The 24861-nt window shown below is 44.0% G+C and overlaps 1 protein-coding gene across 1 annotated transcript in view; it reads left to right on the forward strand.

The window, feature by feature from the left end:
- Positions 1 to 6427: 6427 nt before the first annotated feature.
- Positions 6428 to 24861, forward strand: part of OCA2 (OCA2 melanosomal transmembrane protein) — a 452602-nt gene continuing 434168 nt past the window's right edge. The window contains exon 1 of the mRNA XM_025437625.3: positions 6428 to 6564. The gene's annotated coding sequence lies outside the window, so the exon portion shown is untranslated. The remainder of the gene's footprint in view (positions 6565 to 24861) is intronic.

Consider the following 24861-nt stretch of genomic DNA (forward strand, 5'->3'; position numbering starts at 1 on the left):
TTTTTTTTTTTTTTTTTTTTTTAATTGCCAACCTTTCTGTTGTCAGCTTTTGCTGCATAACAAACTTCCCCAAAGTTTGGTGGCATACAGGATGCAGCATTTATTTCTCTCATGCATCTGGCCTGGCTAGTCTTGGCTGAATGGCTCAAGACAATGGGTTAGGCAGGGCTCGGCTTTACAAGCCTTTCTGACTACCTAGGGCTAGAGAACAGATGAGGCCACATTCTGTGGGCTAACCCCAAACCAAGTGGGCTGACAAATGATTTTTGCTTCTAGAAGACCAGTTCTCAAAGTGTTGTTTGAGGACCCGTTGGTTTCCCTTTTGTGGTGTCTCATGAGGTCCTCCCTTTTCCAATTCTATATCTACATGAGGCCAAATTTATTTCATATCCTGCAGAAATGGGACTCCAGCTATCATAAACCAGATAATAAGGTTAATAAACATGTTAGTGCCATTCTTCTCACTAAATTTTTTTAGTTTTGGAAAATAATTTTTTAAAATAGTATTCTTGTTAATAAGTCACGGATTTGATGGGGCACCTGGGTGGTGCATTTGGTTAGGCGTCTGATTCTTGGTTTTGGCTCAGGTTGTGGAAGTTGGTATACTCCATTGTTCAGATTCCAAGTAAAAACTTAGGAGCTGGGATTGGCTTCCTTGAGCATGTCTCAGCCCTGGGACTGTGCTGACTGTAGAGGTTGTGTGGTGGGGTAGCCCCTGCTCCATCACTTGTCCCATGACCTCAGGAGTGACTGCTAGCTCTGTGTTGTTGCGGGACACTGGACTGAGTCTGACAGGTCCACTTCTGGAAGACACATTTCACCTTCTACAAATGGCAGCACTCACCCCAGTGGCTGTTTGAGTACTAGAGAATGTGGAGGCAGTACCTGGCTGACAGGTGTTCAACAATAAGCACTAAGGTGAGTTACTCATTTTTATCAGCATGCAATACTGCCCAGCCATCAAGGTATGTTGGAGAGAGCTTCCTGAGTCCATGTATGTGTAAACCGTCTTGACTTGCAAAACTAGCCAAGATACTTTCATCTGGGGACAGTGGAGGAGAAGAGAGAAGTCTGAGATATGGGCAAGTGGGCTTTCACATGCTAGCTGTTTGCATGTAGGGCCAAGCGCTGGGGTCGGGACCTCCTGCACATTGGATCTACAGGCCTGGGCAGGTAGGGAACATGGAATAGGAGACCCCTGGGGCTTCAGTCTGCTCTGTGGACTGGGGTCTTCTGACCCTTCTTAGCTCTTAATCTCAGTACAGCACCAATAAGGCTGATTAATCACTCCTTTTTTTATACGCAAATACTTCATAACAAGGTTCTTTGCTGGGACATGTCTCTTAGAAATCCTGATAGGCTCAGTAAGAGGGCTATGAACCCTGGGCATGGAGAGGCTGGGGACACACAGCTCCATCTGTGAGTGTGTCCATCCTGGGAGGCAAGGCTCTGCCCTGCCAGAGCTTCAGGGTGCCAGACAGGCTGCCTGGGGCTCATGCAGGCACTCGGGACCTCAGGAATAGGCCAGGAGGGATTACAAACTCCCACCATAATAGCCTTAGGCCCTTCTAACCACAGGGCCACCCACAGGGAAGTTCTCTGCCCCTTTGCAGATCTGAAAGGGAGTCCATGACTGTGGCTCACCATCCCCTGGCTAGGCAGCCTGGCACTACTCTAAGAAGGCATAAGAGGATGTCCCAGTGCTGTCATCACTCCCTGGCTGCAGGCTGCATGGGGTGGGTCCCAGAGATGTCTGCCTGAGTACAGGAACATGGAAGCATAGGAGGTTTGAGAACTGGTTCCACCAGCTCTGCCACATGGCAGGGTCTTTTGGTCCGTGGATAGGTGAGCTCTGCTGTGCGCAGTATATACCACATACTGTAAATTCTGCCATCAGGCCTCCTGTGCTTGGTCTTGTGGGCATTGCTGTGACCCGATCCCAGCTTTGCACTCTGCTGTGCATGTGCATCCCCTAAGGAGGCCTCAGTACCCAGTTGGCTTGGATGGAAAGAGGCCCTTGGAAGGAGCATGATTTCTCAAAGCAGTAACGCCCCAGTCTCCCTGCAGAGCACAGGAAAACTTGTAGTTGACATACTGGTACTACAGGAGCTGGCACAGGTACAGGACCCTGGGCATTGCCCCCCTTGCCTTACCAGGGCTGGAGTGGGCTCAACCTACTGCTGGTGGGGAGCCTCAGGGACACGGTCCTCATGGGTGAGTAGGTGTGAGGAGGTGTGCCCCAGGGAACCCTGGCTGGTGGGCCCCACCCCAATCACTTTTCAAAGATTTTTTTCCCCCATATACAATGGAATCTACATAGTGAATTTTCTCTAGCTCATTACATTAAAAAAATAGACATTTATTAGAGCAATTTTATATTTGTAGCAAAATTAAGCAGAAGGTCCAGAGATTTCCCTTATACCTCTTGTTCCCACACAGGCATAGCCCCCACCAGAGTGGAAAATTTGTTGCAATTGATGTATTTATCATCATAGTCTCACACAGAATAGTTTTACTATTTTAAAAACCTTTACTATTTTAAAAACACAGTGCTCTGTGTACTTTTCCTCTCTCCCCAAAACTCTTGATCTTTTTTTTTTTGTCTCCGCAGTTTTGCCTTTTCCAGAATGCCATGTTGGAATCTTTTTAGATTGGTTTCTTTCACTTAGCAATGAATTTAAGGTTCCTTCATGTCTTTTCATGACTTGATAGTTCACATTTTTTAGTGCTGAATAGTATTCCATTGTCTGTATAGTCCATTGACTGACTATACTACAGTTTGTTTATGCATTCATACACTGGGGGATATCCTGGTTCCTTCCAAGTTTTGGCAATTATGAATAAAGCTGCTATAAATATCTGTGTGCAGGTTTTTGTATACATAAGTTTTGAACTCACTTGGGTAAATAGCAAGGAATGCAATTGCTGGATTATATGATGAGAGTGTGTCTAGTTTTGTGAGAAACTGCCAAATTGCCTTCCAAAGCAGCTGTACCATTTTGCATTCTCACCAGCGATGAGAGTTCCTATTGTTCCGCAGCTGATGACATTTGAAACTGCCTTTAAAGTGCAGACTTGAAGGCCAGAAATCCTCCTATGGTTTGCATCATGCCTTCATTGTTCCCTCTGTGGCAATTTTGAACATGGCTCTAATGTTCTTTGGCATTTTTCTCATCAAGAACCATCAAGTTCTTTTTCCCACACCAAGATGTGTGTTTCCCATCAAGACCCTTTGAACCTGGCCTCTGTGACTACTTAACCAATGGAGTGTGATGGAAGTGACATCTGCCAGGCCTGGGTATAGGGCTGAAGGAAATGGTGGCTTCCAATTCCTGTCCCTTGGGCCTCAGCTACCATACTGCAAGGAAGTCCAAGAATTAGGGAAGAAGCCACGTGGCAGGGCAGGACACCTGATGCTTCCACTCCCCAGTCTCAAGTTGCTTCTTCCAAATTAACTCTTTCCATGGTGCTGGAGTTCCAGACTCACAGTATCTGGGAGCATGATAAAATGGTTGGTATTTTTGCCACTAAACTTGGGGTGGTTTGTTACTTAGCAGTAGATAAAGGGAACCTACGTGAGTCTGCATTTGATTTTTCTCTCTCAGGTCACTCAGCTGCGCTAAGAGACAGAAGAAAGATGCCTTAGTTGTCTGCCCAGTGTCCCCTCTCCTGCATCTCCTAGGGGCCAGTGCAGAGGCTGGGCTGAGTTGAACCATCTGTGGGCAGCAGTGGGTGAACAGAATATATAGTGTATGCAGTCAGAGCAGGCAAAGGCTGGTGGCCAAAGAGGCCTGCAGAGTGGGAGATCACAAGGACCCCTGAGAGAAGGTGGGATTTTCAAAGGGGAGCTGCAGACAGATTTCCTTGTGAAGTTGGGGTGGAGGACTGATGGAGATGGCTTTGAATCACATCTGTCTGTTGATAGAAGCCAGGGGCACTTCACTGGATCATCCACAAACATAAAATATGCATATCCACACATCTATATAAAACCTACCACTACTTATATAATGTAAGCAAAGGGATTTTATTACAGATATATCAATTTATATATTCAAGTACTATATACTTGAAAATAGCCACCTTTAGTATTTTATAACTGATGCTGCTTTTTGCTAAGAACATTTAGAAAGCCCCTATTCTGGAGTTTTCCTCAGGAATTTCCTAGGTCATCCAAGAAAAGTGTGACTTTATAGTTAGATTTTGGTGAAATCTTCCTGCCCAGCTCAGGAATTACCACATCATTTCTGAGACTGCCCCAGTCACTTCTGACTGAAGGAATTCAGAACCTTTCCATGGTACAGCACCAGCACCATGAATTATGTTGTAGGTTTTCAGTATCATTATCTGCATCCAATACTCATTCCTAACTGCCTAAATCCCTAATTGGACCTGACTTCAACAACCAAGATGTTGGGTTGGCAGTGACTAGAGATGTAGAGCTTGAAACTTGGTCCGGCGTGGAACCCTGCTCTGTGTGGGCTGGGACATGTAGATGCCAATCCCTGGCAGGTGGGATTTCTTCCATAACTTAGGCTACATGAACCTATTCCTGGAGCAGGGGTAGTTGATCCCATCACAAGCATTTAACAGCTACATAAAGAACATGGAGCTTGTGATGAAGAAGGAAGAAGGAAGCATGCAGTCAGCCCTGCTGGCCAGGCTGAATCAACAGGTAAATATTAGTAACACAGGCATTAGGTGCTATATGTTTGGCCATAGTTGCCCTCTATGTGCTTCATGATCCTCCTTTGTACCTGTTGACCTGCACACCAAGGCTCCCCAGGTGTGGATGCTATTCTGTAAGGATGACAGCAACCCAGGAACTTCCAACCATTTAAGGTCCCTGTACCTTCATTATCTGGGCCACCTGTGACACTTTCTATCCTGTATTGGTGTTTCTTGAGGTGTTAGAGAAGTATGCTCAGGCTCAAGGATGAGCATGGATGCATCAGCATTTCTGCCGTGGTCACAGGCTCCACAGTACCCTGCCCCACATGGATGGAGTCCCCAGGCACAGCACACGTGAGTTGTGTCCACACATGACATGCATAGTAATCCAATGTGTGGTGTCTCAAATGCTGTACTGAAACTTATCTCAGACAACGTGGGCTTTCTAGTGGTCGTGGCTAACCCCAGGCCTGCAGTGCAGCAGTGTCCACGTTGCTCCAGGAGGTCCAGAGGTCCTTTAGACCTTTGTACCCGCTCCTGGGTAACCTGACCACACCCTGTCCTTTGCAACGGGCTTGTTATAAAGTCTATGCCTCCCAAATATCTAGCATAGCCAGACTCCACAAAGAAACAATTCTCCCAGAAAGATTTATAGAGATATTTCCCAGAACTTCTTGGGTTTGTCTGCTACGTGGTGGAGGACCTAGGAGCCTCTGAATTCTTGCCAATCCTTAGGCAGTGATTGTGGGGCTAAGGCCCACTTGGGCTGCCTGGCCCAATGCAGGCCTGTGTGTCTGTGTCTGTGTGTAGCTTATGTGTTCGTGCTTCTGTATGTCTGCGCATGTGTGTTGGTATGTGTGTATTTATGTGTCTCTCTATGTGCTGTTTGTATTTCTGTGTGTGTCCCTGTTTCTGTGTGTGGTTAATGTGTCCATAGTGTATGCATGTGGCATGTGTGTGTCTGTGTTTGCATATTCTGTTCTGTGTGTGTGTCTGTGTGTGCCTGTCTTAGCTTGTGCGTGTCGGTTGTAGTTTATGTTATCTATGTGTGTGTGTCTGTTTAGTTTATGTGCCTGTGTGTCTGTGTGTCCGTGCATGTGTGTGTCTCTGTTTATGTCTCTTTGTGTGTGCTGTCTGAGAGGAGGAGAGCTTTCCAGTGTTACATGTCCAGAAATGTAACACTGGCCGCAGCCCTGGGCTGGAGAGGGAACAGGCCATGAGAAAATGCTGCTTGGGTTTATCAGCAATATCTGAGAACTCTTAAAATGCAGAAGAGAAAAAAGGCAAAATGTTCACTCAGGGAATGAGGGTGGCTCAGCGGTTGGGCAGCTGCCTTTGGCCCAGGTCGTGGTCCCGGGTCCTGGGATCAAGTCCTGCCTTGGGCTCCCCGCAGGGAGCCTGCTTCTCCCTCTGCCTGTGGCTCTGCCTCTCTTTGTGTCTCTGTGTCATGAATAAATAAAATTAAAAAAAAAGAAAATATTCAGTCAGTTTACATTTTCCAATTCCTGCTCCCAGGGAACCACCTGTGACCAGGCCAGGCAATGGGCACAGCGTCTGGCCTTTCCGTGAGGGCCTTGCTCTGGCAGCAGCTCCCAGGGAGGGAGCCCCTCCCCTCCGCAGGCCCTTATCGACCCCGCGGGTGGCCCGAGGTGCCGTCAGGGGCGAGGCCGAGCGGGGGGCGTGGCCGAGCGGGGGCGTGGCCGAGCGGGGGGCGTGGCCGAGCGGGCCCGCCGCGCTCCAGGCCGCCCCGCCCGCTGCCCGCTGCCCGCTGCCAGCGCGCGGAGCTTCTCGCAACCCCGCTTTCCGCTCAGCGGTCGCGTTGCGGAGCGGTCGGTGTGGACCGTGCGGCTGCGGTTCTGGAGGAGGATCGAGGGTGCAGGCCGGTGGGGAGAGGTGAGGCGCCGAGCCGTGTGCTCCGGGGAGCAGCTGGTGTGCGGTGTGCCTCGACGGGAGGCGAGCGCGTCGGTGGGAAGGTGGGCGGCTGCAGTGTGAGCTCCTCCGGGTCCGACGCGGTGGCTCCGACAGGCAGGCTCCCGACCCCCGGCCCCTCACCCCGGACGGGCCGCGCCGCCCTGAGCGCAGCGTGGACGTCTGCCCGGGCGGCCTGAGCCCCAGCGCTGGGCTCACACGTGAGCGCGAGTCAGGCGTCCCCGGTGGAATGCGCCGCGGTGGGGGGTGCGGGTGGGGGTGGGGGTGGGGGTGTATGTTACACCACAACCCGCAGGGCCCATTTCGCGCAGGCCGCGCACACTGGAAGGGTGGACTTAATGTCCGAGCTCCTTCCACGGACATGGACATTGAGCACAAGCTTCGCTGAGGGTGGACGTTTCCGTGCCTGCAGACCAGGCCTGGACCAGGGGCGCTGCAGGGGCCTGGCATCGCACCACAGACGCCTGGCTGCCCGAGAAGCCCCCGGGTGGCCCTCCGAGCACCGACCTCAGGATGCGACAAGGCCACAAAATGCAGTGACTCCGAGGAAGAGCAAACAGGAGGCTGTTCTCAGTTGTGGGCAGCCTAGGTCATGCCATCCCTGAGGTTGGCATATAGGGGTGGCACACAGTTTGCTTCCGAGACTCCAAGTCCCCTGGGACAGGACCTGTGGGGGCTGCGAATCCGAATGCTTCTGGTGGTACCAGCTCTCATAATTGCTAATGAGGATTATATCTCATTAAAAACAAGAGAGGTGAAAGTTTTAGAGAAACTGTAAAGGACTACACAGAAAATGCTTGTTATGGCAATTTAGTTTACAAACACTTGAGTGCAGTTGTTCATATCAGATGTAAAGTGAAACTGATTTAGGGCCATAAGTTTTACTATACTGATGAAAAGCAAATACTGATACTGTACTGACCTTTGAGAAGGTCAGGACGCCTTTGAAGTTAGCTGAGGTCTGAGGAATTGTGGAGGTAAGGAAAGCTCTGGCTGGAGGTTCAGCAGTGCCCACACCTGGGACTCCTGGGAAAGGTTTTAAGCTAGAGGAAATCACAGTGCGATGTGTATTTTGGAAAGATCACTGTGGTTGGGTGGTAGCTAGCTGAGTCTGGCCCACTGAGAGGTGGCTGCAGAACCAGGGTCAGGGGGCACTTCATGGTAAAGGGTCTGTAGGGTGAGAACAGCCCTCAGGCTATGGGTTTGTGATGGGTGCATCTAGACGGATGGTGGGACTAGTCACAGGCCTTGAGAAAGGGCCAGAAGTAGCCTGAGACCTCCACAGAGGCAGCCGAGCACCTCTGAGACATCAGGGGAGACAAGGAGGAAGCTGCACATAGTGATCTGGGCTGCAGAGGGGAGCTGGGGGCATCGCCTGCCCACCAGAGAGATCTAAGCCTCTTGGGAAAGGAGAGAGGAGTAAGGCCTTTTAACTTTGGGGCATGGGGGGCCGTGGGGTGTGGTGGGGAGGAGTTAGACGTGCAGTGGAGACACAAAAGGCCAGAAAAGGGTAAGGATTACATAGAGGCTTGAAGGCTCAGGGGAGATGACCAGCAGAGGAGGGACTAGCCTCTGTGCAGCATCTTTCCTATGTAAATAGAAGAAGAGACCCCCACAAACCAGGTCTCTCTGGTTAGCTCCTGTGGGCAGCTTTCCCATGCCTCCTACCCCCATTTCTGCCCTGCACCCTTGGAGAGTAGGCTACTTTCATCCAGTCGCCAATGCTACCGGAGTGGCCCAGGCCCGCGTGAAGTGGAGCCCAACGTGGTGGCCTCTCTGGCCACTCAGTGGTGAGGTCACTGCTCTGGCCGCACCGCTGTGGGTTGAGTGCCCCAGCCTGCTGTGCCCTGCGAAGCAGGAGTCACGCTGCACAGAGACGACAGTGAGGACTAGCCCCAGCACAGGTCTGTTTTCTGAGGGGCAAAGGATAGTTTCAAATTGGTTTGCATGGAGGATGAAAGTCAACAGCACAGCAATACGGGAATAAGGGGAACAGCCTGAGATGCAGGTAGAAGAGATGGCCTCTCCCCAGAGTGTAGGCTGGTAGCTGGGCCTGCTGTGAGAGCGGGGGTCCTGCCAAGGGCAGGAGGTGGCCCAGGGCGGCCCAGTTCCCGCCTGCAGCAGGGACAGCATCGCCCCTGGAGGCCCCTTGGGCATGCTCCTGAGTATAGCCCACTCGTCACCTTCCCTGGGCACAGCACAAGAAGGGCACCTCTCCTCACAGGCTCAGTCAGAGACTGTTTAACACGAGAGCATAAAAGGGATTACAAACAATGCTGTTGGGTTGAAAATTCTAGAATCTTCTACTCAAATTCATGTGTTGCAAATCCCATCTGAAAGGATATTGGGTTAGACTGTGCTGTCCTGGTGTGGGGTGGAGGCACAGCCCACTCTACTACTCACAGCAGAGACACATCTGTCTTTTCACTGGTGACCCCTGGGGCTGGCCTGTGCTGGCCTCCTCGCCCAGGGCCCGTGCCTATCCCTTCCCAGGCTTCATCAACTAGAAAAAGTGCAATGGACTCAGACACCACTGACAGAGCCACACCCCTGCAGACACAGCCGCTCCCTGCGGAGACAGCCCCCTGGACAGCTCTGATCTGACTGTGAGGCTTTGGGCCTGAGCAGGGCTTCACGTGGAAAGGAATATTCAATGACTGGAGTGTTTTTTTAGGACCTTAGACTGTCCACAAGAGGAAAGGATTAACTTGGAGCAATTTCTGTTTAATAACAAGATTTTCACAGCAGCCAATATACATCTTTCTTTTTCTCTTTTCATTATTGATGTCGAGTGATTAAAGAACTTGAAGAAAAATGTTCTTAAAATTTATGAAGGTACTATATTCCAAACGATGTATATTGCTGCTGCTGATTTATGCACTACTGCAAAACCAACGTGTCAGTCTTCATTCAGTAATTCCATTTGTCTAATTGGCATGTCAGTGCAGGGGAAGGCACCAAATCCTCAGGACAAGAGGCAATGGAGTAGATCTAAAAGATAGTTATTTAAGTACAGCTTGCTGGGCTGAGGGGCACCGAGAACAGGTTCCTGGGACCCCAGTGGTACTCATGCTTCCTGTCCCTCAAGCCTCCGCCAGCGCATTTGCACCAAACCTTAGCTCTGCTCCATAAATGCCAGCAAACTCTATTATGCCCACAAAACCCCAGCCAAGTTCTGCTGTCAAGAGCCATCAGGAGGGGTGGGGGTGCCCAGGCCTGGCTTTAGCATCTGGGAACACACCTTATGGATCCCCTTTGTAATATCTCAATTGTCCCAGTCATCCCCTCAGGTCAGAGCACCTAACAACAGCTGCTGGACCATGTTGAGAAGGGCCCAGAATTCCATTCTGTCTCAGCAGGGGCAGGTCTCCTGCCTCTGTGCACTGAGCCCTGACCTTTGGCCACTCTTGTACCAAGAACCATCCTTCCATTGAGCCCACATCTGTGCTGTGGGCGCATCTGCAGGGGAAGCAGCAGGGCCAAACGCACAACTCAAAGCAGGGTTGGTGAGCTTCAGCTATGCCTTCAGGCATGATATGGGCAGGGTGTCAAGCCTGTCCTCCCTTGCAGGATGAGTCTATACGGGAGGGCCCTTGGAGGACCTGGAAGGATGGGGAAGTGCTGCTACAAGACTTCTGGGGAAGGAAACAGAGCCAGAGAACATACTCAGGACCAGGTAGAAAGAAAGGAGCATTCCGTGGGGTTTTATGTGTCAGCCATAATATGTTTTTTTCTTTTCTTTTCTAAAAATCTGTGAGAATTTGATCATTTTGGTATGAATCTTGCTCAGAATGAAAGTCCTGGCTCAGTGATAGTGTAGGCCTGGCTGGCAGAGGGGCACTGCCTCTTCTTTGTGGAGTCTTAGGGGTGAGCCCTAGGTTTCTGTCTGCAGGTCAGACATACGGGACTCAGTGGGAAGAGACCAGGATGAGACTGTGGATCCAAGGGAAGTGCAGCCTCAGGTTAGAGTGCTGGGGGCATTCCCAGAGGTTGGTCCATGGCCTAGGATGTTGGGAGAGTCCCCCTCAGAGGATGGACTGTGGCTTGGGATACCGGGGGGCATTCCTAGAGGATGAGTAGTGGTGTGAGGAGTTGGGGTCCCCAGAGGATAGACCGTGAGACTGGAGTGTTCCAGCCACCTGGTGAAAATTCATGAACAAGTGCAAGCAGGAGGATTTGGGATGTGTTGAGAAGAAATTATTAAGAAAGGTAAGGGAGAGAGACCTCGGGGTGAGCATAGCCCTTGTGAGCCTGAAAAGGTGGCCAGAAGGTGAGCTGAACAAGAGCAGAAGCATCGGGCACTGCTGAGCCAGGGGGCAGGAGGAGGCGGTGGGCAGGAGACTCAGCTCAGAGCTAGCTGGATCAAAAGATAGACCTCTCCAGAGAGTGGCCAATGTCTAAATTCAAGATTGAGCTCTTCTAGGGAGGGTGGGCCTAAGGTGAAGGCTGGGAAGAGTGGAAGGAGCCACCAAAGGAGAATGAGGAAGAGCTAGAGCCTCGGTGAGCCCTGAGACTAAAAGAGAGGGCAGTGCAGGGAAGGCCGCTGAGAACCTGAGAAAGGGCCAGAGCGTGGATATTATTAGAGATCACCCTGACTAGATTGTTTCCTATCAGGTTGGGGAGATACAAGGTTGGTTGAAGTGAATTCAAGAAAGGAGACATGAATACAGTAATTTTAAGAAGTTTTGCTATAAAGGACAAGAGAAAAATTGCATAGTGGCTGGAAAACTGAAGACAGGTTAAATTTTTTATTTTGAGGTAATTGTAGGTTTGCATGTTCCAGTTTCCTCCAATGGTAACATCTTGCAAAATTATGGTACGGTATCACAACAAGGATATACACATTGACACGGTCAAGAGAAAGAATTTCCATCACTGCATGGACCCCTCATGTAGCCCTTTTACAGCCACACCCACGTCCCTTCTGCCTGCACCCCCTGCCTCACCCACAGCAACTGCTAATTAATATGTTTTCCATCTCTGTAACTTTGTTATTTCAAGAATGCTATCATACAGTGTATAACCTTTTGGGATTTGCTTTTCTTTTTCTCCACTCAGTGCTTTCACTCTGTAGAGCCATCCAAATTTCTGCATGTTTCACTAATTGTACCTTCCCAAGGATGAGTAGGATTCCGTGGTATATAGATGTACTATAGTTTGTTTAACCACTCATCCAGTGACATTTGGTTTGCTTCCAGTTTTGGACTACTATGGATAGAGCTTCTGTGAACATTCATGTATAGGTTTTTGTGTGAATGTTTCATTTATCTCCTGGCATGAATGTCCAGGAGGGCAATTGCTAGGTTATATTGCTAGTTGTATGGTAGTTTTTAAAGAACCTGTCAAAGTGCTTTCTAGAGGGTTTATACTATATTTTATTTCCACTAGCACTGTGTGAGGGGTCCAGTATCTGTATCCTCTGCCAGCATTTGCTGTTGTCTCTATTTTCTTACTTTTATCTATTGTCATAGGTGTGTAGTGACATGTCATAATTATAGTTGTAATTTGCATTTCCCTAATGGCTAATGATGTCGAACATTTTCTCATGTGTTCATTTACTATCTGTATATCCTCCTAAGTGATTCTTCTTGTCTTTGCACGTTTTCTTATTTGATATTTGTTTAATTTTTCAATTTTTCTGGCAGCCCCAGTGGCGCAGCGGTTTAGCGCCACCTGCAGCCCAGGGCCTGATCCTGGAGACCCGGGATCGAGTCCCATGTCAGGCTCTCTGCATGGAGCCTGCTTCTCCCTCTGCCTGTGTCTCTGCCTCTCTCTCTCTCTCTCTGTATCTCTATGAATAAATAAATAAAATCTTTAAACAATTTTTTTCAATTTTTCTTACTGTTAAGTTTTGAGAATTCTTTATTATTATTTAGAAATCATTTTTAAACATTTCAATGTAGTTAACATACAGTGCTGTATTAGTTTTCTGTGTACAGCATAGTGATTTAACAATTCCATACATCATCCTGTGCTCATCATGACGGGTACACTCCTTAATCTTCATCACTTATTTCTCCCATCTCTGGTAACCATCAGCTTGTTTTCAATAGTTAAGAGTCTTTTTCTTATTCTCTCTTTCTCTCTCTTTCACCTTCGCTAATTTTTTTTTTGTTTCTTAAATTCCACATATGAGTGAAATTATATAGTATGTGTCTTTCTTAGACTGACTTTTTTCACTTAGCATATACTCTCTAGCTGCATTCATGTTCCAAATGGCAAGATTTCATTCTTTTTTTTTTATGGCTGGATAATCATTGTATATATACTACTTCTTTATCCATTCATCTATAGATGGACACTTTAGCTGCTTTCATAATTTGTCTATTATAAATACTGTTGCTATAAACAGTGGAGTGCATGTATCCCTTTGAATTAGTGTTTTTGTAGTTAATGTGATCACTGGATCTTAGGGTAGTTCTATTTTTAACTTTTTAAGGAAACTCCATACTGTTTTCCAGAGTTGTTGCACCAGTTTGCATTCCCACCAACAGCACAGGAGGGCTCCCCTCTGTCCACAGCCTCACCAATACTTATGGTTTCTTGTGTTGTTGATTTTAGTCATTCTGACAGGTGTGAGGTGATATCTTTTTTTGAGGGGGGGGGAGAATTCTTTTTTTTAAAGATTTTATTTATTTATTCATTAGAGATGGAGAGAGAGAGAGAGAGAGAGAGAGACAGACAGACAGAGGAGAAGCAGGTTCCATGCAGGAAGCCTGACGTGGGAATCAATCCTGGGACTCCAGGATCACGCCTTGGGCCAAAGGCAGGCGCCAAACCGCTTAGCCACCCCAGGATCTGTGAGGTGATATTTTATATTAATTTTGACTTTTATTTTCCTTATGATGAATAATGTTGAATGTCTTTTCACATGTCTGTTGGCTGTCTGGATGTCTTCTTTGGAAAAATGTCTGACCATTCCTTAACTGGATTATTAATTTTTTTAGTATTGAGTTTGTTAAGTGTTTTATAGATTTTGTATACTAACCCTTTATCAAATATGTCATTTACAAATATCTCCTCCCATTCCGTAGGTTGCCTTTTAGTTTTGTTGATTATTTCCTTTGCTGTGCAGAAGCTTTTTATTTTGATGTAGTCCCAATAGTTTATTTTTGCTTTCATTTTCCTTGTCTCAAGAGACATATCTAGAAAAATGTTGCTATAGCCTATGTCAGGGACATAACTGACTATGTTGTCTTCTAGGGTTTTTGTGGTTTAGGTCTCAAATTTAAATCTTTAGTCCATTTTGAATTTGTTTTTGTGTATGGTATAAGAAAGTGGTCTAGTTTCATTTTTTTGCATGTAGCTGACCAGTTTTCCCAACACCATTTGTTGAATAGACTTTTTCCCATTGCATATTCTTTCCTGGTTTGTCAAAGATTAATTGACCATAAAATTGTGGGCTTACTTCTAGGTTTTTTATTCTGTTCCATTTGTATATGTATCTGTTTTTGTGCCAGTACCATAGTGTTTTGATTACTATAGCTTTGTAAGATACCTTGAATTCTGGAATTGTGAGGCCTCCAGCTTTGCTTTTCTCTTTCAAAATTGCTATTTTGGGTCTTTTGTTTTTGTTTTTGTTTTTAGATTTTATTCATTTATTTATTCATGAGAGACACAGAGAGAGGCAGAGACACAGGCAGAGGGAGAAGCAGGCTTCTGTGTGGGGAGCCTGATGCGGGACTCACAACCTGAGCCAAAGGCAGACGCTCAACCATTGAGCCACTCAGGTGCCCTCTTTTATGATTCTGTATAAATTTTAGGATTATTTGTTCTAGCTCTGTGAAAAGTGCTATTGGTATTTGGATAAGGATTGCATTAAATCTGTAGATTGCTTTGAGTAGTATAGACATTGCAACAATGTTTATTCTAATCCATTAGCATGGAATGTCTTTCCATTTCTTTCTGTCATTTTCATTTCTTTTATCAGTATTTTATAGTTTTCAGAGAATAGGTCTTTCACCGCTGGTTAAATTTATTCCTAGGTATCTTACTATTTTTGGTACAATTGTTAATGGGAGTGATTCTTTGATTTCTCTTTCTTCTGCTTCATTATTGGTGTATAGAAAGGCTATAGATTTCTGCACATTGATTTTGTATCATATGACTTCACTGAATTCATTTTTCAGTTCTACTAGTCTTTTTGGTGAAGTCTTTAGGCTTATCTATAAGGAATACTATGTCATCTGCAAATAGTGAAAGTTTTACTTCTTCCTTACTGATCTGAAAGCGTCTTATTTCTTTTGTTGTCTGATTGCTGAGGCTAAGACTTCCAGTACTATGTTGAATACAAGTGGTGATACTTATTACTGACCTTAGGGAGAAAGCTCTCAGTTTTCCCCCATCGAGTATAATGTTTGCCGTGAGTTTTTCTTATATGACCTTAATATATTGAGGTATATTTCCTCTAAAACTACTTTGTTGAGGGTTTTTATCATGAATTGAGGTTGTACTTTGTACAAATGCTTTTTCTGAGTCTATTGAAATAATCATATGGTTTTTATCTTTTCTCTTATTGATGTGATGTATCACTTTGATTGATTTGCAAATACTCAATCACCCTTACATCCTGGGAATAAATCCTACTTGATCATGGTGAATGATTTTTTAAAAATGTATTGTTGGATTCTGTTTGCTAGTATTTTTTTGAGGATTTTTGTATCTATGTTCATCAGAGATATTGGCCTGTAGTTGTCTTTTTTTGTGGGGTCTTTATCTGGTTTTGGTGTCAGGATGATACTGGTCTCATAGGATGAGTTTGAAAGCTTTCCTTCCTCTTCTGTTTTTTGGAATGGTTTCAGAAGAATAGGTATTCTTCTTTAAATCTTTGGTAGAATTTGTCTATGAAGCCATGTGGTCCTAGACTTTTGCTTATTATTTTTTTTAGGGATTTTATTTATTCATGAAAGACACAGAGAGAAAGGCAGAGACATAGGCAGAGGGAGAAGCAGGCTCTAGGCAGGGAGCCTGATGTGGGGCGCGATCCTGAGACCGCGGATCATGCCCTGAGCCAGGGGCAGGTGTTCAACCACTGAGTCACCCAAGCATCCCTGCTTATTTATTTTTATTTTTATTTTTTAAAGATTTTATTTAATTATTCATGAGAGACACACAGAGAGAGGCAGAGACACAGGCAGAGGGAGAAGCAGGCTCCATGTGGGGAGCCCTATGTGGGACTCGATCCTGGGACTCCAGGATCATGCCCTGGGCTGAAGGCAGACACTAAACCACTGAGCCACCCAGGGATACCCTAGACTTTTATTTATTGAGAGTTTTGAAATTACGGATTCAATCTCTTGCTGGAACTGGTCTGTAGAAATTTTCTAGTTCTTCCTGCTTCAGTATTGGTAGGTTATATGTTTGTAGGAATTTATCCACTTTCTTCTAGGTTCTCCAGTGTATTGGCATATAGTTTTTCATAACACACTCTTAGAATTGCTTGTATATCTGTGGTGTTGGTTTTTATTTCTTTTTCTTCATTTGTTATTTTATTTATTCCTGTCCTTTTATTTTTTATTTTTTGTGTTGAGTCTGGCTAAATTTTTATGAATTCTGCTTATCTTTTTAAAGAACCAGCTGCTGGTTTCATTTATCTGTTCTATTTTTTTTTTTTTTTTTTTTTAGTTTCTATATCATTTCTTTCTGCTCTAATCCTTATTATTTTCTTCTTTCTGCTGGTTTGGGGTTTTGTTTGTTCTTCCTCTGGCTCCTTTAGGTGTAAGATTAGGTTGTTTATTTGAGATTATTTTTGCTTCTTCAAGTAGGCTTGTATTGCTATGAACGTGCCTCTTAGGACAAGTTTTGCTGCATTCTAAAGGTTTTGGATGTCATGTTTTTTGTTTTTTTTTTTCCATTTGTTTCTATGTACTTTTTGATTTTTTCTTTGCTTTCTTGGTTAACCTATGTTATTTAACCTCCATGTATTTGTGGTCTTTCCAGATTTTTTCTTGTGGTTGACTTCTAGTTTCATAGCATTGTGATCAGAAAAGGTGCATGGACCTCAATCTTACTTGTGTTCGTTTAGGCCTGTTTTCTGGCTTAATATGTGATATATTCTGGAGAATGTTCTGTGTGCATCTGAAAAGAATCTGTATTCTTCTCTTTTAGGATGGAATGTTCTGAATATATCTGTTAGATCCATCTGTTCCACTGTGTCATTCAAGGCCATTGTTTCCTTATTGGTTTTCTCTTTAGATGATCTGTCCATTGATTTAAAAAAAAAAAAAAGCCTTCTACCATTACTGTATTACTTGTTTTATGTATCTGGGTGCTCTAAAGTATCATGCCAAGTATTTACAATTGTTAGATCTTCTTGGTGGAGTATTCCATTTATAATTACATAGTGTCCTTCTTTGTCTGTTGTTAAGTATTTCTTTTAAATCTATTTTGCCCAATATAAATATTGCTACTCTGGCTTTCTTTTCACACCATTTGCATGATAAACATATCTTCATCCCTTCACTTTCAATCTGCAAGTGTCTTTAGGCCTAAAATGAGTCTCTTGTAGATAGTGTAGAGATAGGGCTTGTTTTTTCTATCCATTCTGTCTTTTTGATAGGAGCATTTAGACCATTTACATTCAAAGTAATTATTCATGGATATGTATTTATTGCCATTTTATTACTTGTTTTATGGTTGTTTCTGAAATTTTTCTCTGATCCTTTCTAATTTTTATAGTTTGCTGGTTTTCATTAATGATTTATTTGAATTTCTTTCTCTTTAATTCTTTCATATCTATTAGTGGTTTTTGATTTGTGGTTACCATTAGGTTTGTGTATAACATATTCTGCATAGAACAGTGTACATTAAGTTGATGGTCATTTAATTTGGAATCCATGTTCTTTACTTTTTCCCATGTTTTAGGTGTATGGTGTCATATTTTACATCCTTTTATTTTGTGAGTTCTTTGATTTTCTGCAGAAAGTTTTTAAACTGCTTTTGTGTTTGCTACTTTCATACTGTCACTTCTGATTTTTCCTTTTTGCTCAAAGAGTCCCCTTTAATATTTCTTGCAGAGCCAGCTTAGTGGCTGTGAACTCCTTCAGTTTTTGTTTCGGAAACTCTTTATCTTTCCTTCTATTGCCTGCATATTTTCCCCATTCAGCACTTTGAATATATCCTGCCACTTTCTTCTGGCTTGCAAAGTTTTTTATGAAAAATCTGCCTATTGCCATATGGAGGGTTTTCTGTGTATGTAACTGTCTTCTTTTGTATTGCTGCTTTAAAATTGTTTTCCTTATCACATTTTACCATCCTAATTATAATATGTCTTGTGTGGATCTGCTTTTTAAAAATTTTGTTGGGAGTTCTCAGTGCCTCCTGAATCTAGATATCTGTTTCTTTCCATAGATTAGGGAAGTTTTCAGCTATTATTTCTTTAAATAAATTTTCTGCCCTCTTTCTTTCTCCTTTTCTTCTGGGACTCTTATAATGTGAATGTTATTACATCTCATGTGGTCACTGAGTTCCCTACGTTTATCATCATTTATCTTTCTTCTGTTCAGCTTGATTACTTTCCATTACTCTGTCTTCTACATAATTAATGAATTTTTCTGCCTCTTCCAGCCTGCAGCTCATTCCATCAGGCATGTCCTTCATTTCATTTATTGAACTGTTCATTTCTGCTATAATATTTCTTACCTCTATGTTAAGGATTTTATGGATGTCTTCCACTCTTTTCTTAAATCCAGTGAGTATCTTTATGATCATTACCTTAAATTCTTTATCAGATGTATTATTTATATCTGTTTTGCTTAGATCTCTGGCTGTGGTCTTGTCCTGTTCTTGCATGTTTTCAAATTCCTCTATCTTCTCATTTTGTTTGTCCCTGTGCCTGTTTCTATGTTAGGAAAGTCAGCTCTATCTCCTGTTCCTGAGGGTAATGGCTTTATGAAGAGGTCCTGTGGTGCCTTGTTGTCTAGGGCCTGTCACTTCAGGGAGTCTCCAATGTGTACTGTGTGCTCTCTTCTTTGTGTCCTGGTCTCTTTATGCTTTAGGCCAGTGATCTGCAGAGGCTCTCTGCCTGTTGTGCACAGTGTTTGGTTCCTGGCCTTAATGTACTGAGGTTTAACTAGGAATGCTCCAGTCCACTTTTTGGGGGTAAGATTTTATATATTTATTCATGAGAAACACACAGAAAGAGGCAGAGACATAGGCAGAGGGAGAAGCAGACTCCCCACGGGGAGCTTGCTGCAGGACATGATCCCAGGACTCTGGGATCACAACCTGAGCCAAAGGCAGACACTCAACCACTAAGCCACCCAGGTGCCCTCCTGTAGTCCACTTTTGGACTGAAACCTGTTGCCACTGCTGCCAGAAACGAGGTCCTGCAAAACTCCTGGGCTGGGAGGTGGTGTAAGCAGGGGTTTTGGTTGGTCTTCTGGGAGAAGGGCCTGCTGTACTGGGACTGAGGCAAGCATGACTGGGAAGGGTGACTCCTCCCCTCCCTGGGGGGCAAGGCTTGATGTAAGCAAGTGAGGTAGCAAGTGTTAGTGCTGTACTGGTTCCTCCTGTGCTTATGTGGGGAGGCGGGGGCGGGGGGAGGCAAATGGTGCCTCCCAATTCCTTAAATTGAATTGGTGAATTCTGATTCTGCTAATGCTGACTCAGATATATGCTCTGAGATGAGCAAATAACCTCCCTTCTGTGGGCCTTAGGCACTTTCAGATTGCTGTTTCCACACTGTTTGTCCACATGCTGTTTCCCTGCCCTTTCTCTAAGAGCAAACCAATGTCCTTTAGTCTCTGTGAGCCAGTGCTGCTAACCTTTAAAACTCCAGGCTTTAAGCCCCACTAGTTGCAAGAACTCATGAAGATTGGCTCCTCTCACTTTCCAAGCCAGTTGCTTTGGGAATTTGTCTTCCCTCTGTGGACTCCCCACCACAGCAACAGTGATCCATTTCTCTCCCAAACCAGATCTCTGTACTTTCTACCTTCTTTGATGAGGCCTCTTTTCTACCTTTAGTTGTGGAGTTTGTTCTGCCAGTCTTCAGGTTGATTTGTGGGGTATTTAGGATGATTTAATGGTTATTAGTTGTATTTGTGGATCTGAGTTTAGGGTCCCCCTAATCTGCTGCCATCTTCCCTGCACTGAGAGTTCTTTATGTTTACAGGATATTACTTTTTCTGAATAGTGATGGGCAAGTATTTTCTCCCAATTCATGGCTTGTCTTCTCATCCTCCTAACAGTTATTCACAGAGCAAAAAAATTGTAATGTTGATTAAGTCCAGTTTAAAAATTGTTTTCTTCTTTATGGATTGTGCTTCTGTTGCCAAGTTTAATACTTTTTGCCTAGCCCTAGATCCTGAAGAATTTTCACAGTGTTTATTTTTAAAACTTTTATAGCTTCACATTTTACATTTAAGTTTGTGATCCATTTTGATTTAACTTTTATGTAAGTTATGAGATGTAGATTAAGGTTCTTTTTTTGGCTATGGATATCTAATTGCTCAAGCACCATTTTTTGAACAGGTTGTCTTTCTTATGTCAAATTTCTTTTGCACCTTTGTCGAAATCCACTGGGCATATTTGCATGTGTCTATTTCTGAATCCTCTGTTCTGTTGATCTGTGTGTATATATGTCTGCTCATTCTACACACTATTGGTTACTGTAAAATAAATCATGCAATTTGGTAGATTGGTCCTCCCATTTTTTTTTCCAAATTGTGTTAGGTATTCTAGATCATTTGCCTTTATATATAAATTTTAGAATAATCTTGTTTATATTTATAAAATATTGTCCTAGAATTTGATAGGAATTGCATTAAATCTGAATATAAATTTGGGGAGAATTAACATTTTTACTATGTTGAGTCTTCCAATTCATCAACACGATTTAGCTTTCCATGTATTTAGGTCTTTGATTTCTTTCATCAGTGTTTTTATGGTTTCCAGCATATCAGTCAATATCTGTCTTGTTAGATGTACACCTAAATATTTAATTTTTTATCAGTTGTGAATTATATTTTTAATTTTATTGTCAACATGTTCATTGAAAGTATATGGAAATGTAGATTTTTAAAATTGTTCTCTTGTATCCTGTGACTTCGATGAACTCAGTTCTTTGAGGGTTTTTGTTTTGTTTTGTTTTTTTAGGTTACTTGGGATTTTATTATGCAGAAAATCATACCATTTGCAAATTGGGACAGTTTTATTTCTTCCTTTCTGCTCTCTATGCCTTTTCCCCCTTTTCTTTCCCTATTGCACTGGCTAGAACTTCCAGTAGTATGTTGAATAGGATTGGTAAGAGTAGACATCCTTGCCTTATTCTTGATCATAGAGGAAAGCTTCAAGTTTCTTAACATTAAGTATGTTGTTAACTGGTTTTGGTAGATATGCTTTATCAAGGTGAGGAAGTTCTCCTCTATTCCAGTTTTCTTTAAGTTTTTTTCATGAATGGGTACTGAGTTTTGTCAAGTGTTTTTCTGCATCAGTTTGTATGATCATATGATTTTTCTTCTTTGCCTCTTAATGTGGTAGATTAGATTGATGTTTTTATTAGCTTTATTGATAGCTTTATTAACATATCCTATAATATGTCCATTTAAAAGGTATGGTTCAATGGTTTTTGCTATATCCAATGAGTTGGATGACCATCACCACAATTTTAGAGCATTCTTACTAACCCAAAATGAAAGCCCATATGCATTTTCACCCCTTATTTTCCTTAGATCTTTCTCTCCTCCCCAAATGGCAAATACTTATCTACTATCTGTTTCTATAGATTTGCCTATTAAGAAGATTTCATATACAAATGGAATCAGGCAATGTGTGCTCTTTCTTTTGTGACTGGCTTCTTTCACTTAACGTTTTCAAAGTTCAACCATGTCATAGCATGTATAAGTACACTATTCGTTTCATTGTTGAATTCATTCAGGATAGATGTTGAATCCTACTATCATATGGATAATCACATTTTGTTTATCCATTAATCTGTGATAGACATTTGGGTTGTTTTTATTTTTTGAATGTTGTGAATAAAGCTTCTATAAAATGTTTTTGTGTGGGCAAGTGTTCCATTTCTTTTGGTTATCTATGAAGAAGTAGAATTCCTGATTAATACGGTAACAGTATAGTTAACATTGATCAGTTTGTGAATACTGAACTAGTTTTGCCTTTCTAGAGTAAACTATACTTGGTCATGGTGTGTATTATATATTGCTGGATTTCCTTTGCTAATATTTTAAGAATTTTAATTTGTAGTTTCTTTCCCTTATTCCTTATCCTTATCCTTTTCCCTTCCTTCCTTCCTTCCTTTCTTTCTTTCTTTCTTTCTTTCTTTCTTTCTTTCTTTCTTTTCTTTCTTTCGTTCGTTGCTACTGTCTGATTTTGGTATAAGGGTAACTCTAACCTCATAAAATTAATTGGGAAGTATACCTATCTTCTGTTTCCAGAAGAAATTGGGTAGAATTGGTGTTAATTCTTCTTCAAATGTTTGGTAGTGGCAAGATAGAAGAGGAGTAGGGTCCCTAAGTCACCTGTCACACCAACTTCCTTGGATAACTTTCAAATCATCCTGAAAACCTACGAATTCGACCTGAGATTTAAAGAGAGAACAGCTGGAACGCTACAGAGAGAAGGGTTTTTGCTTCTAACTAGATAGGAAGGCAGGGAAAAAAAAAAAAAGAATCAACTGGGGGAGGGCCACCCCCTGCGAGGAGCCGGGCTAAGGCCAGGCAGCAAAAGCCTCCCGGGACAGGAAAGCCCAGTCAGTCCCGAAGCAGGAACTTTAAAATCCTCCTGGGATTCTTCCCGGATGCAAAGGCGCTTAGCAGGGAGCTCGGGCAGAGCGCAGGAGGGCGGTGGAGCCTCCAGGCTCCCGGAGCCACTAACTAGGCAGCCGCCCGGGGAGAGCGCCCCCCCCCCCCCCGCCACCCCGCGGCCGAGCTCGGCGAAGGGCTGCAGCGCGCCTGGCGGGGCCTCGGGAAGCTCCGGCGGCGGCTCGGGGCGGAGGGGGCTGGTCCCCGCTGCCTTCGGGAGCCGCGCCCGGGAGCGCGATTGCAGCAGCGCAGGCCCCGGAGCCCAGAGCCCCGGGACACAGCCCAGGACCCTGCGCTCCCCCCGGGACAGGCGGGGGCGGGGAGGGCACAGGACAGCGAGGACGCTCCTGCCACCGGGCACCCCCGAGCTGCGCAGATCAGCGCCCGCAACCCCCGGAGCACCAGGCCAGTGCGACTGGGAGACTGCGGGAGTCACTGCGGGAGCTGACTCCAGGGCTGGAGAGCTGGCCGCGGCCAGTGTTGTTGTTCCTCCTGTGTCACCCTGTGCCTGGGATGGAGCAGGGCTACAGGGAACAGGGGCCTCACAGGGATAAACAGCTCCCACTGAGCCGTGCACCTGGCAAGGGGCAGAGCAGCTCCCCCAGATGCACACCCCTGAGAATCAGACCAGCAGGCCCCCAGAAGATCAGCTGGAAGGACAGGGGAAGAGCAAGTTCTTGACTGAGCAGCACTGAAAAGCTCCAGGGGAAGTTGAGGGATTTAAAATATATAGAATCAGAGGATCCCCCTTTTTTGGTTGTTGTTGTTGTTGTTGTATGTTTTTTGTTTTTTGGTTTTGTTTTTCATCCCTTTTCCAGTACTTGTTTTTAGCCACTCTGCACTAAGCAAAATGATTACAAAGAACTCACCACAAAAGAAAAAAATCAGAAACAGTACTCTCTGCCACAGAGCTACAGAATTTGGATTACAATTCGATGTCAGAAAGCCAATTCAAAAGCACAATTATAAAGCTACTGTTGGCCCTGGAAAAAAGCATAAAGGATTCAAGAGACTTCATGACTGCAGAATTTAGATGTAACCATCCAAAATTAAAAATCAATCAAATGAGATGCAATCTAAACTAGAGGGCTTTTGAGATAGAAGAAAGAGTGAGTGACATAGAAGACAAATTGATGGCAAGGAAGGAAGCTGAGGAAAAAAGAGACAATTAAAAGATCATGAGGATAGGTTAAGGGAAATAAATGACAGCCTCAGAAGGAAAAATCTACATATAATTGGGGTTCCAGAGGGTGCCAAAAGGGACAGAAGACCAGAAAGCATATTTGAACAAATCATAGCTGAGAACTTCCCTAATTTGGGGAGGGAAACAGCCATTCAGATCCACGAGATAGAGAGGTCCCCAGCTAAAATCAATAAAAACCATTCAACACCTCAACATTTAATAGCAAAACTTGCAAATTACAAAAATAAAGAGAAAATCCTTAAAGCAGCAAGAAACAAGAGATCCAAGTTATATGGGGAGAAATATTAGATTAACAGCAGATCTATCCACAGAGACCTGGCAGGCCAGAAAGGGCTGGCAGGATATATTCAGGGTCCTAAGTGAGAAGAACATGCTGCCAAGAATACTCTATCCAGCAAGGCTCTCATTCAGAATAGAAGGAGAGATAAGGAGCTTCCAAGATAGGCAGAAACTGAAAGAATATGTGACCACCAAACCAGATCTGCAAGGGAGACTCTGTGAAAGGAATAGGAAGCCAAAAGAAATAATCCACAAAACAGGGGCTGATAGTATTATGATGACACTAAATTCATATCTTGCAATAGTTATTCTCAACATGAATGGGCTAAATGATCCCATCAAAGGACGCAGGGTTTCAGACTGGATAAAAAAGCAAGATCCATCTATTTGCTGTCTATAAGAGACTCATTTTAGACCTAAGGTCACTTACAGCCTGAAAATAAAAGGTTGCAGAACCATTTACCATTCAAATGGTCCTCAAAAGAAAGCAGGGGTAGCCATCCTCATATGAGATAAATTAAGTTTATCACAAAGACTGTAGTAAGAGATGGAGGGGGACACTATATCATACCAAAAGGATCTATCCAACAAGAGGACCTAAAATCATGAATATTTATGCCCCTAATGTGGGAGCTGCCAAATATATTAATCAATTAATAACCAAAGTAAAGACATACTTAGATAATACACTAACTGGGAAGCTTCAACACGGCACTTTCTGCAAATGACAGATCAAAGCACAACATCTCCAAAGAAACAAGAGCTTTAAAATGATACACTGGATCAGATGGATTTCACAGACATTTACAGAACTTTACATCCAAACGCAACTGAATACACATTCTTCTCAAGTGCACATGGAACTTTCTCCAGAATAGGCCACATACTGGGTCACAAATGAGGTCTCAAGTGATACCAAAAGATTGGGATTGTCCCCTGCATATTTTCAGACCATAATGCTTTGAAACTTGAACTCATGCACAAGAAAAAATTTGGAAGAAACTCAAACATGTGGAGGTT

This window comes from Canis lupus, chromosome 3, assembly GCF_003254725.2.
Source record: "Canis lupus dingo isolate Sandy chromosome 3, ASM325472v2, whole genome shotgun sequence".
NCBI classification, from domain to species: Eukaryota; Metazoa; Chordata; class Mammalia; order Carnivora; family Canidae; genus Canis; species Canis lupus.